Source organism: Liolophura sinensis, chromosome 12 (assembly GCF_032854445.1).
Source record: "Liolophura sinensis isolate JHLJ2023 chromosome 12, CUHK_Ljap_v2, whole genome shotgun sequence".
NCBI lineage: Eukaryota > Metazoa > Mollusca > Polyplacophora > Chitonida > Chitonidae > Liolophura > Liolophura sinensis.
In genome coordinates this window covers 715,344-733,250 of record NC_088306.1, presented here as the reverse complement: position 1 = coordinate 733,250, position 17,907 = coordinate 715,344, and the positions used below count along the sequence as shown (strand labels likewise).

General features: G+C 40.5%; 1 protein-coding gene across 2 annotated transcripts in view; it reads left to right on the top strand.

The window, feature by feature from the left end:
* The window catches only part of LOC135479616 (myosin-VIIa-like), a 105,992-nt gene that overhangs the window by 3,742 nt on the left and 84,343 nt on the right, over positions 1-17,907 (top strand). Inside the window, exon 1 of one of the 2 annotated variants that reach the window (XM_064759506.1) lies at positions 16,090-16,630. The exons of the other annotated variant lie outside the window; for it this stretch is intronic. The gene's annotated coding sequence lies outside the window, so the exon portion shown is untranslated. Of the gene's footprint in view, positions 1-16,089; positions 16,631-17,907 lie in introns of those variants that run through there. 2 annotated transcript variants of the gene reach the window in all.

Sequence of the window (17,907 nt, the reverse complement as noted above, 5' to 3'; positions counted from 1 at the left end):
TATAGATGTAGCCTTTACACAAGTGTCATATAGATGTAGGCTTTATACAAGTGTTATATAGATGTAGCTTTTATACGCGTGTTATATAGATGTAGCCTTTATACGCATGTTATATAGTTGTAGCCTTTATACACGTGTTATATAGATGTAGCCTTTATACACGTGTTATATGGATGTAGCCTGTATACAAGTGTTATAGTTGTACTATCATGATGGAAGAGTTTGTCAGGCTGTGTCATGTCACAAAATGTGTATAGGCACTGCTTCAAATGTTTGTGTTTAACATGAGCAGTGACCTATGTGATACCGAATTTGGCTTCGTGGGATATAAATTTACTAGTCACATTTTCTTGGAGCCCAAATAAGTACATCACTGACGCACACCTAAATATTAAACAAAACTGACTACTCCAAATGTTTTTTCAACCACCTCTTCAACCAACATGTGGAAACCTGCTGAGAGAACTACATGTATATATTGTAGAGAAATAATTGGCACAGTTTAGTGAAGGGTTTTATGAAGTTTTATGAAGCTTGCATCTGCAGTGAAAGAGACAAATTATTTTTAGCGTGGTTTTCATAATAATTGTATGCATAAATCCCACATAAAAAGTGCTTTAGTGCTCGAAAAGTTTGATGATTGACAGCCATGAAAAAAATGAACGAACTGTGAACAGACTCAAGTTGTGCTATGAATGTCTCTATGGTAGTTTGTATGAGTTCTTTTTTAAGTTTGATTACAGGAAGCAGAAAAGCACATTATTGAAAGGTATGGGATAATAACTTTAACATGGTTAAAACTATAAGTTGTTTTTTTATTGGCTTTGGTGACATGCTGATCAAAGATGGCTGTCTGATTTAACCAATGAAAATACCCTTTGTGTGGAATGTAAATTAACTCCAAAAAATCAGTTTAGTTTCTCTTTCATGCTTACTTGCATGTTAAGTTTAGTTATCACCGTCTGGTCGGAAGTGAAGTTGATTCGTAGACGGGAAGAATTTTGGATCTGGAATTCCTGGCCGACTGATCAAGGCTAGCAAATCACAAATTTGGTAGATTAGGACATTGTGTTTAACTGAATCCGACAACCCTTTTGATGATTCAGTATTTTTTACAGATTTTGTCAAGGGTTTGTTTGGGTGTATGTGGTGTATGGACTTTGACATTTTTAGCTTTACTTGGACAGATTAGTGAAAAAAAAAAATGTTTTGTAGTGACACAATTAAGAAATTTGCTACATGGTTATAGGGAATATTTATGTGCTATTTTATACTGATCTTAGTACTAAGCCATAAGACTACAGTTGCAAGGTGAACAAGGTTTAGATAATGTTACTCCAGTAGAGATATAACAAGTATGTCACTAGGTTATGGCTGCTAATCCATTTCTTAGAAGTGTTTGGGCAGTACCAGGCAGGCTAGAGATAGAGAAAGACAGACCAGTATTAAAAAGATACACGCAACTGGGGCCAAGTGGTGAACAATAGTGTATGCTGTCTGCATGTAGGTGACAAGTAGTGGTAAATCAGTAGCATGCTGGAAGCCTGGTACAAGTGTGCCAGTTCACCAGTGGTACGCCATTAGCAGGGTGAAAGCCTGTTAGCACCAGTGTGCTACTTGACTAGTGGTAAGCCAGTAGCAGGCTACAAGCCTGCTGCTTATGCGCTATTGGTGGGTCAGTGGTGTGCTAGAAGCCTGTTACAAAGTTAGTGATAATCCAGTCGCATGTTACAGATGTTACAGGTCGGTTACAAGTGTGCTAATGATAAGGCAACCTTGTTTCCAAGTGTAGATGTCAAAAAGTCAAAAAAAAAAAAAAAAAGCCCTGAAAAGATCACCTGTATTTCTACATATACAAGTAAAACCATAGTTGAAAATTTGGAAAGGCCTGACTAGCACTGCACACAGCTTTACAAGGTGAGAATGCTTGCGATGTCCTGTTCGTCAGTCAGCTGTAAAGGTGTAACCTTTGTGGTAACCAAACAGCGGTGCATTTCACAGCGCCTACTTAGATGTCATGCTGGTCTGGTGGGAATCTCCTTATCAGACAGGGGTTTGATGTCACCTGTAGACTCGGATGACCTTTGTTTTTACCTATGAGCTGAAGACTGTTTGATTAGGTAATGTCTAGGGACCAAAACCTGATGTAACCTACATGTACATGTAGACAGGTGTTCAAACTTCAGGTATACGCCTGTGGTCTGAAACCTTAGTCTGCTGGTGTGTGACAAGAAAGAAAGCCGGGGTTCATCAAAAGCTGCTTCAGGTTTGCATTGATTTTTAAATCTTTGCCTTTTTTTTCTTTGCAGGGATCACTCCAGAGTGGATCCCTGTGGTAACTTTCATTTATTTTGTTGTTAACACCAATACCTACAGTACACCTGTTTCTAGGGTTTGAAAATGGCATACTGTAGTTACCTCTACTGGTATAAAATGGGTGTTATCGAATGTCACCTGTAATTTATAATTAGTTGATCACAGTGTGTAAGACGTATGGTTTATCACACCTGAAAAGACGTACAGTTTTTAAAAAGCTGTGGTAACATACATGTACGTGTAGTTGTAGTTTCTCACAGGTATATATAGTCGCAAAGTATAATGGCTGGAAAAAAACCCAGCTAACGACAGGTAAGGCTTTTTCATCTTACCTGTGTGGTGAAACAGTGATTATCGGTGACATCAGTGGGTACAAGACCTTGAATCCTCTCACAAGTCTAATATGTAAGCTTGACACTGGACAGGGATTAATGCAGATCACTCTAATTCTTCCAATTTTTTTGGACACATATTGGTAATTAAAGGCAAAGAATTTCATTTCTCTTACAGTTTGTGAGAAAAGTAAATATAAGAAGATTGGATGGATTGACCATGTGAAAAAAGTAACTAAATATCCCAGCTACAATAACCGGTATATTGGCTAAAAAGAGCAGACCAGGTGTCCAAAAAATTAGAAGGATTAGGGTAAGATTTTTAAAATTTTGAATGCTTTAATATGTATTAGAGCTCAAGATTTTTGTAAACAAGAACACACTTTTACCCTATACTTGTCCTCTCATCGTGATGCGGGCCACCATCGATTAAGTGAAATATTCTTGAGCATAGCGCAAAACACCAACCAAATATTAAACCATATTTTGTTGAGTGTACTTCTTAGTTTAATACAGCTCGTTTATTTTGGCCACCCTTCAGTCATGTCATTTTGGGAGGCCAAATGTTTTCCAGAACTAAAATGGCTGTAGATATGTCCCCGTATGGCTTTGTATGGGTAACCATGAGGGTGATGTCAGTAATGTTTTGGAGACCACAAAGTACATTGTACATGTACAGCCTGACTATTACAGCCATCTGAACAGGATGATAAAACAAACGTCGGCTGGAATGGTATCAGTTTTCTAATGCAAAATATCTGTTTACATGTGGAAGTGATAGGCTTGAAGTTGAGACCATCATTGTGAGAGGCTACTCTGGCTGCAAGCACCGTCAGGAATGACTTCCTTTGCAATCCTGCGCTATCACTGGGCACACAAATTCAAGTGTACACTTACAAGCCTGAGCATAAGAGACATTACTGTTTATATATGCCAGTGTCTTTTTATGGAGGTTTGAATTCTGTAAGGTGACGCCCCACGTCTTTAATTGATTCCCCCACCTGCCTTACTTCCAGTGGTCACTGATCCGTGACTGGCCTGGATTCATGTACAAAATGGAACTCCAGGGTTGTCAAGGATGTCAGGATGAACAATCTCTAGTTCAGCGACCCCCAGTATTAATATCGTAAAGAACTTGGTGTTGAGTTCATGAACTGTTATTATTTGAATAATTTTTAGAAATTTTGATATTGATTACAATAAAAAAGATAAAGTCTTCATTAAAAATGAACACATATGTTACCAACTTGTTGTTCTAAACATTGTGATTGACCAATTATTTGGTAATAAATATTTTTATACTTCATTCACATGTAGTATTTATTGCTACTGCTATATGCCATACTCAAGGATATCTCCCTGATAGGACATCCCATCCCTCCCATTATGGTATGAGGAAACCGAGCAGAGCCCGGGGAAACCCAAGACCATCCCCTTGTTGTTGCCAGACCTTCCCACTTTATTGATATGGAAAGGAATGCGGCATGTTGTAGAAATGGTAGATACAATGCGGTACTGGTAGAAATGCGGTATGAATTGTTGTGAAGAATTTTTAGTCTTTTGGAATTAAATTTAGGAGTACGGAATTTGTACGGCGTTTGTGTGTTTACTTACAGTCACTATTAACAAACATGGAGACGAATTCAATAGCTGTCATTAAACAGTACATGTAATGTGATAAGCTTTGATATTGTACTACCCATTGGTAGCTGTCACACATGTATGTATAAAATATGTGGAGTTGACGTAATGGTTTAGTCTTGTAAGAAGATAGCATTGCTTTGTATAGATTGCCATTTGTAAAGGTACCTGTACATTGCGCTCCAGTCATTTTATGGCATGGAAAAAATACTTTGAGAGTTACATGTTGAGTTACAGAGCTACATGCTTATTCAGTAGTGCTCAGATCTCTAACCTAAATGTATAGACAACTGATGAGTCAGTCTTCTGTCTTGTTAATCAAGACTTGGGTGCATAGAGGAATGTACAGTTTTAAGATCATCAACCAAAAAAAAGAAATATGTACCTACATGCGCTGGTCTAGGTTTATGTTTAGGGCCCTGATGAATTTGTACTATGAGGTCATGGCTCAGGAGGTTTCTCTGCAGCCATGAGATCTGTCTGCAGCCATGAGGTCTGTCTGCAGCCATGAGGTCTCTCTGTAGCCATGAGGTCTCTCTGCAGCCTGAGGTCTGTCTGCAGCCTGAGGTCTCTCTGCAGCCATGAGCTCTCTCTGCAGCCATGAGGTCTGTCTGCAGCCTGGGGTCTCTCTGCAGCCATGAGGTCTCTGTGCAGCCATGAGGTCTGTCTGCAGCCTGAGGTCTCTGTGCAGCCATGAGGTCTCTGTGCAGCCATGAGGTCTCTCTGCAGCCATGAGGTCTCTGCAGCTATGAGGTCTGTCTGCAGCCATGAGGTCTGTCTGTAGCCTGAGGTCTGGCTGCCATCATACACACTGTAGGTGTGGTCGTTGAGAGTTTTGTTCCAACTTTATAACATTACCTTAAGATGATCACATGTTTGTACATGTAGGACTATAAGTGGCATATTTGTTTATTTGTTTGGGGGTGGTAATGTCTAAATGATGGGAGAATTGGGGCCCAGAAAAACTGGACTGACTGGTACAGATAAGTGAACCTACATGTACATGTGCAGTAGAAAGTCACCAGGACGGGCTGTGCAGGAGTATTGATTAGTAATGAGACTTTGATACAGGCGTTGAAGTGTAGGCGGTAGATATTTTGCATATTCTTGTGGTGCAAAGATTAGGATTCAGTTTTTTTTACTGCCATGCTGAAAAGAAGTTGTAATATTTTGCCACCTGTTAATTCTTTCCTTTGAACTTCAGCACGTAACCTTAAACTAAGCTGCATGTAGATGTATGACATGAGGATTTCACAGGTGTGATATGCCACTGACTGATAGGTGAAATGTTTCATTCCCTCTCTTATTGGTTCATGTTACACATGCCTCCAAGTAAGCAACCTCATATGATGACTTGACAGGTGTGATATGCCACAGCTGTAGTTACTGCCCAGGGCCATGTGTAGTCTCACACAAGAAGACTTTGTCTTGAAATGTGATCTTTGACCTGCTTACTTTTAATTTTTTTGGATACACTTGTACCAGTTGTTGAGATCAGGTGCATGTACTGTACTTCCTCGTCTGGTTGTGTTTGTTGTAGTTTTGATGGGTTTATTGATCGTGGTGCAAACACATGCTGGTGTTATCAGAAGTTATTCTTGTTGATGTTCATATGTGTGTGTCACATACTCTGTTTTCTTAGTACATATTTTATGATGTACTACAATTAGAGTATTTGCTCTGAACAGATGAAGGTGTTCACGGTTTTGAAGCTTTATTGTCAGCCAGCTCATCTGCTGAAATTCCTGTGCAGTAAATTTGTGAAACCGCTGAGCTGACAATCATGTATTGTAGATATTTGCAGAACATTTCAAACGTCAGAATCCCAGATTATTCATTTATATAAGCCAAATGTAATGTACTTAATAACGCCTGGAGTTTTTTGGATGACACGTTTTGCCTAATTCTGATTGGTTTGTCCGCCTTATATGCCAACTGGAATATTCTTGAGTACGGTGTAAAATACCAATCAAATAATCAAATTTGGGTAAACTCAGCGGGAGATTTGGGTGAAGTCAGCGGAGATTTGGGTGAAGTCGGCGGGGGATCTGGGTGAACTCGGCGGGAGATTTGGGTGAAGTCAGCGGGGATTTGGGTGAACTCGGCGGGAGATTTGGGTGAAGTTGGACTAATTCCTGATCAAAGTGTTGGCATCAATACTATGACTTTTAGGTGCTTCATTTTTAAACACCAAAATTCAGGTAGAAATACAATAATGAAAGGCTAAAGAACTGGGTATTGGGCTGTTACAGATGTCCGGTGATGGCCATCATGACTAATTGTCAGCTTGGACATGTTTCATTGGAGTTTAGGGACTTGAGATGAGAGGCATCCAGGATGAGACTATTTCATGCCAGGGGGCTTCTCTTACAATAACATTCAAGGATCTAGGTGCACATGTGCTTGTATCATGAATAAGATCACATGCCGTGTAAATGTAAGGCATGAATTCTGTGGGTGCTAGGAGAAGCTTTTGTTGTTTGGCATCAGGGATGTTTGGTTGAGGGATATGTCTGTGAGCCATGTCAAGTTAGCGTAAAAAGTGGTCACAGAGTGTAGTCTGTACCTCCTAGGGCGTGACAGTGGGGAGAGAGATAGGTGTGATGAGAGGGGTAGGAATGGGGGTGGGGGAGAGGTCAGTGGAGCAGAAATTGGACACTCACACACGTATGGTAAATCATGTAAAAATCTGTCAGTTTGTATGTTTATGAGTGTTCTGTTCACCTTTATAGGAAGGTGTCTTGAGGTTTTAATACTTAAATGGTAGGTTGATATGCCCCCTTGCCGGTTTCATCATCAAAAGTAATGTTTAAACACATTTATTTACCTCTAACAGTGCAATTTTTCGGCAGTGAAATTTTGGGTTATTTATGTTAGCTAGTTCACACATGCCTGAATAGCTAGTGGGATTGACTCCACCCATGTACAGTGAATGCACAGGAATAAATGGAAACATGGCTTTAATGAGCAGCTGACTCTAAAATGGCTCACCAGGCCCCTAAAATCATTTTTCTCAAAATTAGCAGCGCATCACATCAAACTTTTATCTTTCTTTAGACATTTCATCTTTTTTTAGCCCAGTCACTTTTACATGTACTATGTCCATGTACATAAAGTTAGCCCTTGTGTACGAGGGGCCTGATGTAGTTGATGGAACAGCCACTGCCAGCACAGCCTGTAATACTCCCCTGCCTTCATCTGCATGTACATCAGGATCTACCCAGGTTTCACTATGCATGTATACCAACTGACCTGTATCAGGGGACTACTACCATTGTGACCAAATATACGTAAGTTTATTGTCAGGGCAACTTACAGGTGTGTCTGAGACCCTCACCCACCCACAGGTATAAATACTAGCTAATACAGGCATAAATAATAGTACATGTACATCGCTGAGGTAGGTTTAAGGTGGCTGTTTTGTAGGCTGGCCTACACACATGTAGATGTACAGTTGAGAATGGGGAATTCCCCTTTTGTTCCAGTATTGTTAGAGATCAGAGGTCGTCATCCTGGGAAGCCGTCCTTGTGGGTACTGTGTGTTATAGATGTTACACTTCTAATTCCCCATAGATCTTCATTCCACACACAATATGATTAATGATGGAAATTTAGATTGAACTGTTATGAGTTAAACATGCAGGCTGTTAAAAAAAAAATAGAAATTAAATTTCCAGTGTTTATTATCTGATCATGTATCACATGTGGAAGAGTATTTTGAAGAAAAAATCATAGTAACAAAATAAAATTTTTGTAACACAAAGTTTAATTCAAAATAAAAAAGAGTTAGTATTTGTTAAATGTTACTATAAATCATAGCTTGCTAAATTGTATGAAATTGTATTTCTGTACTCTGAAGAGTATATAGCTTAAAAATTCAAGTCATAGATTTTAAAGTTTTACTACTCATGAAAGTTTTCCTCAATAGGTTTTTTGCCCAATTTTATTTTTAGGAAGTCTACTGTTGGTGGCGTGGAGCTTGCAGATCTGCGTATTGTGTAAGTACCAGGGTTTGACTGGTCAGTGTACACGTATTCAGGTGTACCATTGATAGTCACAGTTAGTATAGGTAGCTGGTAGCAGGTGCCTGTGTAGTAAGACAGATCACTGCTCAAACAAGCACTGTGGGGAATGACACTCTCAGTGAATGGATAGGGCTTAATACCCATATCAAAAGGGTTGGACCTCCAAAAAATGTGGTCTGTCCAGTCCAGGATAAATAAAAGTGGTCTTGTTATAGGTGAGAGCTTAAAGGCCCAGATTGTCATGATTATAGTCAGTGATAATAATGACCATTGCATGTACATGAAGCTCCTGGTAGAGATAATCAGTGACAGTCTACTTTATACAGCTGTCATGCTGTTAGTCTGTGAGGGATAGATGTATCTCCTGGAATAGACAATTAGTGGCTGTCTACTTTATACAGCTGTCATGCTGTTAGTCTGTGAGGGATAGATGTATCTCCTGGAATAGACAATCAGTGGCTGTCTATTTTATACAACTGTCATGCTGGTAGTCTGTGAGGGATAGATGTATCCCCTGGAATAGACAATTAGTGGCTGTCTACTTTATACAGCTGTCATGCTGTTAGTCTGTGAGGGATAGATGTATCTCCTGGAATAGACAATTAGTGGCTGTCTACTTTATACAGCTGTCATGCTGTTAGTCTGTGAGGGATAGATGTATCTCCTGGAGTAGACAATTAGTGGCTGTCTACTTTATACAGCTGTCATGCTGTTAGTCTGTGAGGGATAGATGTATCTCCTGGAATAGACAATTAGTGGCTGTCTACTTTATACAGCTGTCATGCTGTTAGTCTGTGAGGGATAGATGTATCTCCTGGAGTAGACAATTAGTGGCTGTCTACTTTATACAACTGTCATGCTGTTAGTCTGTGAGGGATAGATGTATCTCCTGGAATAGACAATTAATGGCTGTCTACTTTATACAGCTGTCATGCTGTTAGTCTGTGAGGGATAGATGTATCTCCTGGAGTAGACAATTAGTGGCTGTCTACTTTATACAGCTGTCATGCTGTTAGTCTGTGAGGGATAGATGTATCTCCTGGAATAGACAATCAGTGACTGTCTACTTTATACAGCTGTACTTGTTACAGGATGTCATGCTGGTAGTCTGTGAGGGATAGATGTCTCTCCTGGAATAGACAATCAGTGGATGTCTACTTTTTACACCTATACATATAAGTTACTGCTATGTCAGACTTGTAGTGAGTGAAGGATCGTGTTCGTGTCTGAGAGAGAGCTTGGAGAGCAGCTTGGATTGTCCCCCTTTTATGTTGTGTTCCTCCCTCTGCAGCGCGCTGTTGTACACGTACTTGTGATAAATCTTCTACTATTCAAACTCCCATGTGCAGTAATACCCAGAACCATCGCTTGTGCCTTGTTAGCTCCAGTAATCTAACAACTAGATTTTTGCAGGTAATGGCAAATTTGTGTCAGTGTTAGCTTCGATTAAACACAGCATAAAATAGGCCCCATTCTCTGCCTATTGATCGTGATTGACTTTAATAGCTTTTGATGTGAACTAAGACCTTGGCTATTTAGGGCAGTGGTTTACATGTTGTACACCTCCCTGTGCAGGGTTTGTGTGTCAGCACCTGGCAAATTCCGCCCTGATTATGTGTAGTATACACCTATATAGCCTATATGTAGCGCTGAGTTGAAATCATTTCATAGCTGGATCAGTGGAGTCAAATGTTGCTGTTAATACAGCAGATCGTATCTACCTCTCTAATATCAATTGGGTCATGCCAGAGGTCAGCAGGTTTGCCGGTGGTTTTAAGTACTCTGAAAAACTGCAGTTTCTTCCACCCGTGATGCTGTGACCAGTAAAAGAACTGCCACTGTAATTCTTCAATCTTTTCACATGTTTGCAAAGTGTTTACAGGTATATAAGCATATTCTGAGGGTGATAGTCTAGGTGGACTGATAAAATCATACCAGCCCAAGCAATGTAGTTTTGTCTTCAAAGTCTAATGAAAAAGATACATAAATATCACTGAAAGTTGCTCTTTCATCTGCGAAAGTTTGAGTAATTATGGTGTACATTTGATTGTGGTTGAATTCCTGATCTATAGTTAAAAATTCATTTTCTATTTGCCATTTAGTTGACACTTGATTTTTCATAAAAGTGAAACTTTCTCTGTAGAACTGTTACATGTACGTGAAATATGAAACAAACATTTATAATGTTAACTATATGGGAAATGTAAGTTTTGGTACTAAACGTTTCATGCTCTTGTCAGTAGGATATTGTCTGACCTTCCAAATCGACTTCAAAACAATGTTCTGATAGATCGGCGTAACTGTCAGAATGAGCAGGAAATATGAGCAACTTAGCTTTGGGTGAAATTTTAGATCATTAACATATGCTTCACATCACATGTAGATACAGGTGTGTCTCCAAGCTTAGAGAGCCATGTGAATGTTCATGCAGTTTGTTCAGTGATTGAATTTGATAGGAGTTTATGATACTAAACCTAACAACTGTGTTATTACAAGCTTTATCTATCTTCACACGTACGTGTATGGTATCTGAGATTGAGATTGTCCCTGACCTGGCAAAGGTCATTAGCTTACAGTCAGCATGGCTAGACCACATGTGGATAGTTTGGCAGGCTGGTTGGTTGTTGGGCAAGCTGTTTAGTTGTTTGGCAGTCCAGTTGGCTGTTTGGCAAGCTGGTTGGTTTTTTGGCAGGCTATCTGGTTGTTTGGCAGACTGGTTGGTTTCTGGGCAAGCTGTTTGGTTGGTTGGTTGGCAAGCTGGATGGTTTTTTGGCAAGCAGTTTGGTTGTTTGGCAAGCAGTTTGGTTGTTTGGCAGGTTGGTTGGTGGTTTGGCAGGCTGGTAGGTTGTTTGGCGAGATGGTTGGTTGTTTGGCAAGATGGCTGTTTGTTTGGCAAGCTGGTTGGTTGTTTGGCAGGCTGGTTGGTTGTTTGGCAGGCTGGTTGGTTGTTTGGCAAGCCGGTTGGCTGTTTGGCAGGCTGGTTAGCTGTTTGGCAAGCTGGTTGGCTATGAGGTTGGTTGTGAGGTTGGTTGGCTATGAGGTTGGTTGTGAGGTTGGTTTGCTATGAGGTTGGTTGTGAGGTTGGTTGGCTATGAGGTTGGTTGTGAAGTTGGTTGGCTGTGAGGTTGGTTGTGAGGTTGGTTGGCTATGAGGTTGGTTGGCTATGAGGTTTGTTGGCTATGAGGTTTGTTGGCTGTGAGGTTGGTTGTGAGGTTGGTTGGCTATGAGGTTGGTTGTGAGGTTGGTTGGCTATGAGGTTGGTTGTGGAGTTGGTTGGCTATGAGGTTGGTTGGCTATGAGGTTGGTTGTGAGGTTGGTTGGCTATGAGGTTGGTTGTGAGGTTTGTTGGCTATGAGGTTGGTTGTGGAGTTCGTTGGCTATGAGGTTGGTTGTGGAATTGGTTGGCTATGAGGTTGGTCGTGAGGTTGGTTGGCTATGAGGTTTGTTGGCTATGAGGTTTGTTGGCTGTGAGGTTGGTTGTGAGGTTGGTTGGCTATGAGGTTGGTTGTGAGGTTGGTTGGCTATGAGGTTGGTTGTGGAGTTGGTTGGCTATGAGGTTGGTTGGCTATGAGGTTGGTTGTGAGGTTGGTTGGCTATGAGGTTGGTTGTGAGGTTTGTTGGCTATGAGGTTGGTTGTGGAGTTGGTTGGCTATGAGGTTGGTTGTGGAGTTGGTTGGCTATGAGGTTGGCTATGAGGTTGGTTGGCTATGAGGTTGGTTGGCTGATCAGTCAGTTGACACATGTATAGTCACACTTTTTTCACACATCTTTAAACATAGATGTTTTCACTGTACCTGTTCAGTCCTTAGGAAATGCCTTTAAAGACAAAACAAGGGCATGTTGTGAAAAGTGAAAAAAATATTCAGTGAAGTCTGATTAAAGATTTGTGTTCACAGTGTTGCAGACTCTGAGTCGTGAAGAAATGCATGACTGAGCCAGTAGATTTACATGCCCCTTTCACAATCAATTGATCTAAATTTAGAATCGTTAGCACCTGTAATTAGGTCATGGAATGGCTAGGTCTGTACATGGAGGATTACTGCTGAGGAGTGTTTGGTCTGTGGGCATTTGGATTAGTGGTGTGAGTATACACTCTACGTTGCAGTTTTCTCTGCTGCTAAGATTCTTGTATCAAGTGTACATCTTCATGTACTGTACTAAATTTTGCATGTGGCTAACTACAGGTGCAGTAAAGAATGGATGTGAATTCTGAAATAATCCTTGGATGGGATTTTCAAATTCACAACAGAATGTAACAGCATTGGAACTGTGAACTGTGAACTGTTTTTACTCAAGCTAGAAGTTAGTGTCGTTTCTCCGCAAAGCCTTACAATCACTAACACTTCGGGCGGGGGTTCAAACCTGGCTTTGAACAAGGAATTTGTAGATTCTACATATATGTGTAGCATTCTCACTCATGGGCCCTTTGTGACGGTAAACTATTTGTTGAAGACCACTCGTCTGCCAGTTCCACCCATATGGTGGGACAGGGATATGCCCATCACAGGTGGGAATGTTCGTCAGTCTACCCAGGGACAATTTTGTTTCCTCCATGCATAAAACTGATGGCCATGACATGAGGGAAACATTCTGACGTACATGTCTTACTCAGCAAATGAATAAATAGATATAAATTTCTTATATTCGTGTGGTACTAAGTTACATGTATTTACCAAGTTACATGTAAGTTAAATTTAGTTACTAAATTACATGTAGTTACTAAGTTACATGTAGTTACTTGTAGAAATTAACATTTAACTGCACCTATACTTCATATACATGTATGTATGTAATTTATGTTCTAAGTGTTTGCCCCCTCCCCCCCACCCCCTGCTCGTTGGACTTAGATATACACGTAGATCTTATGAGCACAAGTCTTTGTATGGTGATGAACATTTTTATTGCTGTTAAGAAAACCAGCAGTACAAACCACTCTAAACAATTGCACTGTAGCTTTAACCCCTGGCAACCTTTGTTTCTACTGCGTCGTTACCATAGCAACACATTCCTCAGTCTCGACTTTACACAAAATCATTAACCTACATGTACTTGTCTGAAATGAAAGTGGTCGAATATTGCCCTGATTATTACCTGGCCAGGTGTTGTTGATTACAGGTGTTAATGATAATGACAATAGGTGAGAAAGTCTGAATCATGCTTCCTTGTCAGCACATACCTGTCATAGTGTCAACATGGTGTAACGATTTTAATATATATGCTTTATTAACATGTAGAAACACTTACATGTACATGTATTATGGTTACACAGGCCTTCTAGCAGGGGTGTATCATGCGTGTACATGGTAACTGAACATGTTGAGGAATTACCTGTATGAATACCTGTGGGCTTGAACTTTACCTCAGCTTAGATGCACTTTGATATCTTGGTATCGGGATGTTTTGGTCTTATCATTGAATTTGAATCGGTTTCACCTTACACTTTTTGAAACATTTTCATTTGCCTACTGTCGATCCTGATATAATGTTAATATGGATTCAGACTGATTTCTTTCACTCAAATCAAACTGGTACATTCATCTGAGGTATGATAATGGCTTTGGTAAGGCTCATGCAGTGTACCCAATATAGTGCACATGTACATCATCTGTTACCATGGTAATAGTACACAAATAAATGCAGCATTACATGCGCAGGTATGCTTTTGGGAGTATGTACAAGCGAGGCTCTTATAACATCTGTAGCTACCATGTTCCTGAACTGTATACAAGGCCTTGTACACGTACATCTTTATACAGGGATCTGGTTAGGGTTCAATTCCATGTCTGGTCATGCATATAATGAGGTTCAAACCATTTTTGCCCATGCATTATTGAAAGGTGGCCTTGGTACAACCAGCAGTACGATCGCAGTCACTGACTGACTGAGTTTGTTCACTCGACCAGTTTGGGCTGGCTGTGGCAATCATCGTTTATCAGCTCTGCATTTTGATTCGTATACATGTACCACATCACTCTCACAGATGTTTAATTTTTTTTATAATTAACTTCTTCGGCTTGTGCTACAGAGGCTTTGCATTCCCTCTGTTTACCGATGTCACATTTTTTGTGGGAATTTTAATTTGTACATACATGTACATGTAGGCATTTTTCAGACTTTTGGATAGATTTTAGAATTAAATTTATTTCACAACAGCCCACATGTATATTGGATGCCTGTATCATTAAACAAGTTATACTCATTGTGGTGCCATGAAGTTACAATATATCACATGTGTACCCTAATTCTTCTAAAATTTGGGACAGATATTAGTAGTGTTGAAATTAGAATATTGTATTTCTTTACCAGCCGTTTGGAAAAGTAACAATATGAGTATGTTGTTCATTAGATGGTCTAACCATGTGAGAAAGAAGATACTCAATGTTCCTGCTAGAATTACATATATATTGGCTGAAATGAGGAGACCAGGCGTCCCAAAATTCAAAAGAAATAGGGTACATGCATATATGGGATCACACTAGTGTACTGTACAGATAGGATCACACTAGTGTGCTGTACAGATGGGATCAGACTAGTGTACTGTACAGATAGGATACCCAGTGTACTGTACAGATGGGATCAGACTAGTGTCCTGTACAGATGGGATCACACTAGTGTACTGTACAGATGGGATCGCACTAGTGTACTGTACAGATGGGATCAGACTAGTGTCCTGTACAGATGGGATCGCACTAGTGTACTGTACAGATGGGATCACACTAGTGTGCTGTACAGATGGGATCACACTAGTGTACTGTACGGATGGGATCACACTAGTGTGCTGTACAGATAGGATCACACTAGTGTACTGTACAGACAGGATCACACTAGTGTCCTGTACAGACGGGATCACACTAGTGTAATGTACAGATGGGATCACACTAGTGTACTGTACAGATGGGATAGCACTAGTGTGCTGTACAGATGGGATCAGACTAGTGTACTGTACAGATGGGATAGCACTAGTGTGCTGTACAGATGGGATCAGACTAGTGTACTGTACAGATGGGATAGCACTAGTGTGCTGTCCTGATGGGATCAGAATAGTGTACTGTACAGATGGGATCAGACCAGTGTCCTGTACAGATGGTATCAGACCAGTGTGCTGTACAGATGGGATCAGACTAGTGTACTGTACAGATGGGATCAGACCAGTGTGCTGTACAGATGGGATCAGACCAGTGTGCTGTACAGATGGGATCAGACCAGTGTGCTGTACAGATGGGATCACACTAGTGTCCTGTACAGATGGGATAGCACTAGTGTGCTGTACAGATGGGAGCACACTAGTGTACTGTACAGATGGGATCAGACTAGTGTAATGTACAGATGGGATCTCACTAGTGTGCTGTACAGATGGGATCACACTAGTGTACTGTACAGATGGGATCAGACTACTACTGTCCTGTACAGATGGGATCACACTAGTGTCCTGTACAGGTGTATATTAAGAAATGACACACAGTCACATTGTCCAAGTACACCTACATATACAACTATAGAGAAACTACATAAATGCACTTGTAGGTGTTCATACTGTATTTTGTGAATGGAACAAAACTACCGGATTCAAACAGCTGTTCATTTACGTCACTACACAAGGATAGGTGGTAGAATTCCATGAAAAAAAAATGAGCAATATTTTCCTTGAATGGAAGACAAGTAGCCATGTATTTTATAGACCTTTGTAAAGTGTAGTCTTCATGGTCCAGGTGAAGATGATATGCACATTTTGTTCTTTGATGTACGGGTAAAAATAGGTGAGTTGTAAACTTGATGACTGTAGGCAGTTTTGTATATATTCACGTGTATGTAGGGACTGAATATTTTATTTATTATACTATGGCATGGGGGGAGGGAGGAATTGTACCCATGTCAGTTCAGGTGTGCAGTATGCCAGGTATGTGGTTGTTCAGTCATACCTCCATGTAGGAAGAGCAGGTAAAATTCCCTTCCCTCTGTCATGAACCCGTCTAGCCGGTTTGCGGAGCACCCAAGCCGTGCTATTGTACGCTGTGACAACTGTACGTTTCACCTGACAGCTAGCCAAGCCAGAGTTTGATTCAGAGTTCCCTACCTTTGCTCGTTAAATTACCTTTACAGCTAGGTGTGTTTAGAAGCTCAGGTGTGCTATCAGCCAACAAGCATGGAGCTGATTACCAGTACCTGTCCTTAACTAGCTAACTAGCCTTTTGTTTTTAAGAGCGGCCAGGTGTGTTACTGTTATTAGGGTGGAGCCCGTACCAGACTTATCTGCCCAGGTGTAATATGACCAAAGGCTCTCTTGTCCAGGGCTGCCTTTTATCACATGACGGACAGGTAACATTTTCTCGTTTGACCTAGATTACTGTATGAGTGGGGAGGACGATGAATGTGTTGTCTGCAGCTCTCTCTCTCTCACTCGCTCGCTCTTAGCCACATGTTGTGTGTTATGCAGCAATGTCCCGTAGCTCTCCCGTGTACCTAGCCCTTATGTGTCATACAGGTGGGGGAGCGATTAGCTCAGGTAAAAACCTTGTCACCTGGTTGAAGATGACGAGCTTACCTGAGGAACTTGTAAAGAGGGTTGGGGGTGAGGCCGTTTGGAGAGGCTACACAAACAAGTGTTATTTGCCTGACATCCCATTTGCATTAGCTACATGTACTTGTACCTACAGGTAAACCCGGCCTCTCAAAACCGACTGTGTATTTATTAGAGAAGTCAACCATTAAGACTATTCACGCTTCAAGCCAGCTGTGACATAATGATTGCGACTGTGTAGCACATTGCGGATACCTAACCATACATTTATAGCGTGTGACAAGGAACATATTATACATAAGTACATGAATACATGTGGGCTTTTAGTTTTCATCTTAAGTGAGGGCACATGTATTTGATAAAGAACATATCGTTTACATCTGTCACAATCTTAGCATGGAAATACGTACATGCGTGGCTGGCCAGGTGTGAATCACACTGCCTTTGCTTCAAACAGCTATCTACCTGTATGCTTGTACCTGTATCCTATCTTGATCTTGTATCGTTTGTAATTTATTTATACCTGGTCAAGTTTGATTGCTTACGGTAGTAGACACGCTACATGGAATGGCTAATTACTCAGTGACTGCAGCTCTAGCTAATTAATGTACATATTTATATACAGGTGTGTAACGAGAAAACCAGCGCATGTTCCAGAAGCTATATGTAAACATACCTGTGTGGCTAAGTGACTGTCCCTATTCTATTGTACAGCCTGGATTGAACCAAAGTGATACATTATAACATGTACATGTAATTGCAAATGTGTATTTTTTGTGTCTTTACAAAACTTAATAAACATTTGTGTAGTTGCACAAGTACATTGTATGTTTTGATGTCAATGAAATAAGTACATTTATCTCTAGAATTTACTAGGTTCACTCGCTTCACAAATTTGGCTAAAAACATTCAGCATTTACATGTACACGTGCACTGAGTCTAACAAATATTGCCACCAATCTTTACTGTTCAGCTTTCCAAAGCAAATGTTCTACATTGAGAACTCCAACCAGTATATATATGTGCACATGGCTATTGTATACACGCATACATGTATTACTGTGTTTCACCTATA